Below are 8,038 nucleotides of genomic sequence, written 5' to 3'. Positions count from 1 at the left end.
GATGTAAATATATGTACCATGCCTCCTTGCTCAGAGCAATGAATCCTGCTGTGGATTGAACATGCTCCCCAACTTTTGTGTGTTGAAAACTTGATCCCCAATGCAGCAGTGTCAAGAATTAGGACCTAATAGAAGGCTTCTCCATAGTGTAAGCACTATTCTCATGAACAGATGGATGCCATGATCCTAGGAATGGTTTTTCTTACAAAAATATGAGTTCAGTTCCTTTTCTCTTTCTCACCACCATTTTGCCCTTCTGCCATGGGATGATACAGCTACAAACCTTTCATCAAATAACTTCTCCACAATTTCAGATTTTTTAGCTTCTAGAATTATGAGAAAATAGATTTCTGTTCATTATCCAGTATGTACTATCCTGTAATTCCAGAAAATGGACAAAAATAAATCCCTTTTTCAAGAGTGAGTTTAGGACATAAGCTGATACAATGAAACTTAGTTTGCAGACTTGGGAAACACTGATAGGGGAAAAAAAAATCCTCTGTTTACATTGGATTGAGAATCATTAGAATGCTAAGTTTGGAGTTTCCAGGCACCAGCCTTTTAAAAGGGTGCTTGAGAGTGAATTCTGTGTGGAACAAACCATAAATAAATGATAGAGAAAGAGAGTATCAAACCTAAATGGATCATGTGAGCTCTTCAATCCAGCCAGCTTTGAATGAGAAGATCTACACATAAACTTTAATGATAAATGACCAATCTTCCTTTTTGCTTATGTCAGTTTGAGTTGTGTTTCAACAACTTGCAAGCAAAATTATCCTTGCTACTATATTACTGTATTATTCTCTTTTGAAAAGTTAAACACATATACATTTTGTGAAACTATTCCTACTTACCTTTGCAAAATGAATTTGCCAAAGTCACAAGAGAAGCATCCACATAGATTTCAAAGGAAGGCCTAGGAGACCAAGCAATCAGTTCCTGAGAAGGCAGTGCAGAGCACAGGAAGCTATAGATGCCAGGAATGTAGAAAGTCAGCTGAGAAAAGCCACAGGCTATGAACAAAGCCATCCCAATAGAGATGTCATGTGGGCTGCAACCAGCAATACCATAGGGCCAGGGCCGCCCAAGCCTTTTGGAATTCACATCTCATCACAATTTTTCCAAAGCTGTAGCCAATGAAATACATTAAATTTTTTTCCTGCTAGGTTTCTATCTTGTGTGGATCTGATTTATTTTTATCCTCTATTTCTTCTTTAGAAATGAAAATGTCTATCCTAAGCCTTTGTATGCTGAAAGTATTTAACTTTCTTTTTGATTTTTACCTTGGTTCACAGCTAAGAGATTGTCTTGATTCTCAGAGGAGACTTTGAACTTGGAATTTTCTGCAATAATTGAACTATTAAAACCTGAGCAACTCTTAGAGAGAGACTAAATACTTTTGACATATTGAGACGACATGAGAATTTTGAGGACCAGAGGTAGAATGTTATGGCTGAGATCTGGAATACTCCTCAAAAGTCTCATGTGTTTGAAAGGTGATTTGATCATAGGGAAAATATACTCAGCAATGGATTCATCCATTCATAAGTTCAGTTGCTGAATATGCTGCTATGAGGTGGGGCCTTACTGGGTGTGGATCACTGGAAGTGTGACCTAGAACATGTGTTCTTGTCTCCAGCTCCTCCCTTCTTGCTCTGCTTCCTGATTACCACTGGAAGAGCAGCTTTCTGTTGTCATGCCTTTCCACTATACATTTCACCCTAGGAGCCATTCAACTTTGGACAGAGCCTGTAGGAAACCATGACCCAAATGAACCTCCCCTCCTTTAAATTTTAGGCAGTAGGCATTTTGTCCCAGCAATGGAAAAGCAGTTAATACCTATACTATTTTTATTTTACTTTTAGAAATTACTTGTCACCTTATTCAATTGGAAAAAGTTAAAAATTTCTTGGACTTTGTTTGAATTGGCTTGCTGTGCTAAATTCTCATATCACCAATCCTCTTCAGAAAGGAAGACAGAGAGAAAGACAAAAAGAGAGAAAGAGAGAAAGAGAGAGAGAGAGAGACAGAGAGAGAGACAGAGAGAGACAGAGACAGAGACAGAGAGAGAGAGAAAGAAAGAAAGAAAAAAGAAAGAAAGAAAGAAAGAAAGAAAGAAAGAAAGAAAGAAAGAAAGAAAGAAAGAAAGAAACGTATCTTGACATAAGAGTGGCCCTGATCATTGAATATTATAATATTCAAGGTATCCTTTTTCCTACCTTCCCTAGAATCTGCCACAAGATTGCATCTCTCTCTTCCTATATCATATCCATTAAATAAAAACAGATCATAGGACAGAAAGAGAATTAGAGCCAAGGGCTAAGCACACACTTAGCAACTGACCTTCACATCTAAACTCTCTAGTTCTATAGAGATGAGGCTTTTGGATGCATAATTTTAGATGCTGATCTAAAATTCCAAATATCACTAAAGTAAAAAATAATTTTTACCATTATTCTTTAGTATGAGTAGATATAAGAAGGGTAAAATAAATGTAGACTCTAACTTCTGGCCAGACTGCAAGTCTATGACATGCCATAAAAGTTTTTTGTGACTTCACTGTCTCCACCAATAAAATTATTTCTTACACATTTTGGGTATAATGCTCAGGTCCACACCCTAAGAAAATTATCTTTTTATCATCTGAAAATGCCTTACATAATTCATGATGCCAGGCACACAGTAGATACTGCTATGAAAATCTTTCCCCATTGCTTTAGAATAAGGCAATCAATTCTGTTCAATTTCTTAACATTCTCTCCATTTAGCTATGTCACAAGCTATATCAGTCCCAGCAATAAAAACGTTGGAAAAGAAGCAAAGGAACAAGAGATGATAAACTAAGAGACATATGAAAGATATTTATAGCTACAGAATTAGACAGCTTTGCTAAATGAAAAGGATGGAGGTGGCAGTTGTATAATTGCCTCTGATTGATTGATACAAGAAATGTAACAATAGCAGATAATGTACAGCAGAGCTCCAAAGAGCAATAAGTCACATACATCAAAACATAATGGCAGACACTCATTTTTATTATTTTAATTTAGATTTAATCTTTAAAAGACGCCTGGTTCACTGACTCCAGTGTTTCATTTTTCTTCTCTGGAGAGTGGGATTTATTTTGAGCCATAAGAATTTTACAAGGCCTGGGCTGGTGGAAAAAGAGTTTCTTGGCTGTCATTGCCAAGAATCTCAGCATCAATAGTCAAAATATAAGTAGAGAACCAAAGATAATGAGCTGGGACAAAGAAACTGTGTTAGTCAGTTTTCTGTCACTATAAAAAATAGCTGAGGCAATTAACTTATAAGTGAGAAGGGTTTTATTTTGGCTCATGGTTCTGGAGTTCTACCAGACAAAGCTCAGGTAGTCTAATTGCTTTGGGTCCCTGGAGAGAGTTGTGTAACATGGTAGGAACTGATAGCAAACTGCTCACCTCATGATACAGGAAACACAGAAAAAGATGATAGGCTGATCCATCAAACCTTTGGAAACAGGTCCCCAGTGATGAAAGAACCTCCCACAAAGTCTTACATCCTAAAACTTCCACACCTCTCATTCTGGAAACTAAGCCATTAGCAAGAACTTTTGGAGACACTGTGGATATTCAAACCACAGCCAAAACCAAATGACACAGTATCTCCTTAGGAAATGTGAAACAGAAGTCGAGTCTTGAGGTGTAGAACCAAGAATAGAAAGAGCAGAGAGGTGAGAGCAGGGACTCTTGAGTAAAGGTCAGCCAGGAGTTGGTGTAAATGAATTCTAAAGCAAGAGCCATCAACCCCTGCTTCCAAAGGTGTGAAGCCACTGTGGAAGAACAGTTATGTTTAAAGACCAAAGAGACAGAGAATACAAATTTGGACCAATGACATCCTATAATTCCCAAGCTGAAGCTGTCGGTGGAAGATCTTTCAGTGAAGAGAAACTTTACAATAACTACAAAATTAATTTCTTAGCTATTCATCCATGGAATATAAAGTAGTCATGGAGAATGTTTACAAATCTTGCAAGACTCAGGGTGAGGTCTAGGCTCTTCATCCAACTCTGTGTGTAACTTTGGTTATCAGCGAGAATAATAATAAGAATAATCCTCCTGAGGATAATAGTGCTTCTAGGGCTGGGGTGTAGCTCAGTGGTAGAGCACTTGCCTAGAATGTGTGAGACTCTGGGTTCCATCCCCAGCACCAAGGAAGAAGAGAAAGAGCAAGAATGAGATGGGGGAAGAGAAGGGAGGAGAATAAATAGTGCTTTCTTTACTATGTGTTGCAAAGACAAAATGATTGAAGTCATGTAAAGTGCTTAACATATTAATTATTATGATGACAGTACCATGGCCTTTGTTCAAAAGAACAGCTTCACTCAGGGGTAACTGACCTGCCGTAAACTGCTCATAGCTTAAATTTCACATTTTCATAAGTTTTAATATATACAAAGCAAAAAGTATCTCCACAGTTGGGGAAATGAACAGATCCATCATCCCTGAAAGTTTTCTTCTGCCTCTTTCTCTACTTTCCCTCCACTCTTCCCACTGTCACTCCCCTCCAGCATCCCAAGAAACAACCATTTTTTCTTTCTGTTCTAAATTAGCTTTTATTCCTTACAATTTCATATATATTGAAACGTATGGTGGAAATCCCCTAAAAAAAATGTTTGGTAAGAAGGCATTTTCTAGCTAATTTCTCTCAGAATAATATTTTTCTGGTTTATTGTGTCAGGAGTTCCCAAACCACCCTTAAGTTTAACGACTTCCTGGGAGCACTCAGGGCTTGGCATAATGATTCCCATGGCTATGATTTATTACAGCAGAAGGATACAAAGTAATCAGCAAAAGGAAAAGGATGTAGTGTGAAGAGAAGAGGAAACAAGCAAGATTCCAAGGATCCTCTGCTACTGTTACGATGGGCTTTGTCCTCCAATGGTTCATATATGGACACTTGTTCCTCAGTGTAAAAATGCTGAAAGATGGTGGGACTTTAAGAGGTGGTGATGAGTAGGAGATGAATGTGTCAAGCCTGCCCTCAGAAAGAGAATAATAGAGATCTCCCAGAGCAGATTAGATATCCCAGGAGTTGATTGCCTCCTGCAGACCAGGTGCAGAGACTTTTTCCCCTCCTCAGTCTCTTGCCTCCCTCTCACAGTGACCCATTTCTTTGCATGCATCTACTACCCTTTCTGTTTCTTTGCCACGATGTAACACACCATGAGGAGCCCTCACCTTGACGCCAGAGCCACTGCCATTTGAACTTTCCAGCCACTAGAATTATGAGTTTAATAAACCCCTCTTCTTCATAAGTTTCCCAGCATCAGGTATTTTGTTACAGTGACACAAAATGTATTCTCTCACAATAAAGTCATACAGAGCACAACTCCTCTACTGGCAAATTATGATAATACATGTGAAACATTACTTACAAAGGAAGTTTATTAGATACTTAATGTCTGTGGTTATCTTTGAGGAGTGAGCCACATACACATACTTGCCTAGCTCATTCCAAAATTCCAGACTCCTCAAAGGAAAGCAGATATATAGCATAAACACTGTTATTTCCACAAATAGGTTAGGCACATAGAGCCATTCTTATAAGTTCTGGAAACTGTAAGGACCCTTTCAAAATCCAAGTTCCCCAATGCTAGCCAAGACTTTGTCTTTCAGTGCAGTCCTCTGAAGTATAACAGGCTCACTGCTGCTTCCCACTGTCATTGAAGTACAGTGTATCGTCACAAAGTCACCATTAGGAGTTCACAGGCTCAGTCGTTGACAGATTTTTCCATAGAACCTAACAATTATTCACGTAAATTCCCCACAGTTTCAAGGACACAGCAAATATCCTCTGCAATTTTTTTTGGTAGGAGATTTGCAAGTAGCCAATCTGAAAGTGTTATTCAGTTCTCCTTGCTGCTGACTGGCTACTGCCCTGTAACCTGTCTCCTGCAGATGCACCAGCATTCTACATCATAACAGGTTGCTGTACTAGGTGTAACTATCTCCAGTGTTCTCAGTTTTGTTCTTACTAAAGCCCTAAGACCCCTAAGATGCTGTCAAAACACACTACACCTTCTAAAGTTTTATTAATATGCATTTTATTAAGTTACATAGCTGCAAGAAGCATAGCATATTTAAGGTTTAAACTATAAAAATAGGCATTTTATGACCATATCTGAAATTCACAGTTTTTCACAATTCGCAGGTGCTCTACAAAAGTAGCCCTTGTGAATTTTGGGTCCACTGTATCAGTAATAATGCTGCATATTGATAACTAGGGGAAATATCCAAATTTAAAGCATGTGCTCTGCTAAATGCATAATGCTTCCACATCCTTGTAAAGTTGAAGAAGTTTAAAGTGAAGCATTGTAAGCTGGAGACCATATCCATATACATTAATTTTTAGAATTACAATATTAAAAGATATGTTAATAATAAATATTTGTTTTTGTAAACAGAACAATAAAGAATAGCACTCTCAGGTGTGCTATGTTAACTCTTCTCTCAATATCTACTCGAGTTGGTGAATGCATAAATAGTCCATTCTCTACACTGTGCAACAACATTCCATTGCATGCATGTGCAGCATTTTGTTTATTCACCTACTCATGAATAGGTAGATGTTTTCAGTGTTGGGTTATTGCAATTAAGACTGCTACTGTAAACCTCCACATCCAGTCTTTGCATGGATATGTCTTCATTTCTTTTGATAAAGTGCCTAAAAGTGGAGTTGTGGGATCACTTGGTACCTAAATGTAGAATTATGAAAGAAATAGTCAGCTTTCCAAACTGGCTATACCATTATGCATTGCCACTGAAAGTACAGAAAACTTCCATTTGCTTTACTACTCACTGCAAACTGATATCTTCAGTCTTTTTCTTTTAGATATTCTAAATGATGTGTCTTGCTATCTCATTGTGATTTTAATTGGCTAGCTTCAAATACATTTATCCCATTGTTCTTGCCACTTTCTGAAGCAGTTCTGGAAGTCCACTTTTGTGAGTATTTTAATTGCACAGATGCCTTGATATCCTGAATCAATTCAAAATGAATCTTTCCTGGTCTCTGTAACTTTGGGGAAGATCCAGAAGTCTCATACTGCCACATCTGGTCAATAAAGTGGTTGAGGACACACTCTAATGCTTTTAGGTGCCTGCCTTTCTGTTGGATGGCACTCAGCAGCATCATTCGCTGCATTTTTTCATCGTACCTTAATTTTACAAAAGATCAACTCTTGAATTTTTCTATAGGTATCATTCGTTTGAATCCTTCCTAACAAATGTTTGCCCTAATAAAAGCTACATAGACATGTTATAAATTTGTTCTTGGATTTAAATTAATGGTATGTTTTTAGTTAATATTTGAATAGTATGCCAGCTAGGGAGGAAGTATTTTTGCTTTGATTTGTTTTTGGTTTGTTTTTGTTTGTTTGGTTTTGTTTGGAATATATGAATCTCACTATTCCAACCTCATTTGTTGAAAAACCTGACCTGTCTTCATTGGATTGTCTTTATATCTTTGTCAAAAACAATGAAGTATGTAGATGCAGATCTATATATAGATCTTGTATTCTGTTTGCTTGATCTGATATTTCTTTGCATTTTTCATAGTCCCCCTTTGGTTGGTAATGAATTATTTCAACTTTCTTAGTGTTAAAATCTATTTTGCATTGATTTTATAGATATTTTCTAGGTATATATATGCCTTAAACACTTTGGGTTGCTATAATGGAAGACTATAGAATGAGTGCCTCATAAACAACAGAAATTTGTTTTTTACAGTTCTAGAGGTTGGAAGTCCATGATCAAGGCACAAGCAGATTTCTGGTGAGGGTCCACACACTGATTCATAAATGATCATCTTGCTGAATCCTCACATGACAGGTAGAGTCAAGGAACTTTCTGGGAGCTCATTAATAAGGATCCCAATTTCATTTATGAGGGCTACACCTTCATGACTTATCATCTCCTAACTTCATTTTAATATGTAACATTGGAGATTAGATTTAAACATATATATAATATATATATATATAAAATATATATTAAACATA

The sequence above is a fragment of the Chinchilla lanigera genome, unplaced genomic scaffold (genome assembly GCF_000276665.1).
Source record: "Chinchilla lanigera isolate Chin_1 unplaced genomic scaffold, ChiLan1.0 scaffold00037, whole genome shotgun sequence".
In the NCBI taxonomy this organism is placed as follows: Eukaryota; Metazoa; Chordata; class Mammalia; order Rodentia; family Chinchillidae; genus Chinchilla; species Chinchilla lanigera.
This window is presented reverse-complemented; position numbering follows the sequence as displayed.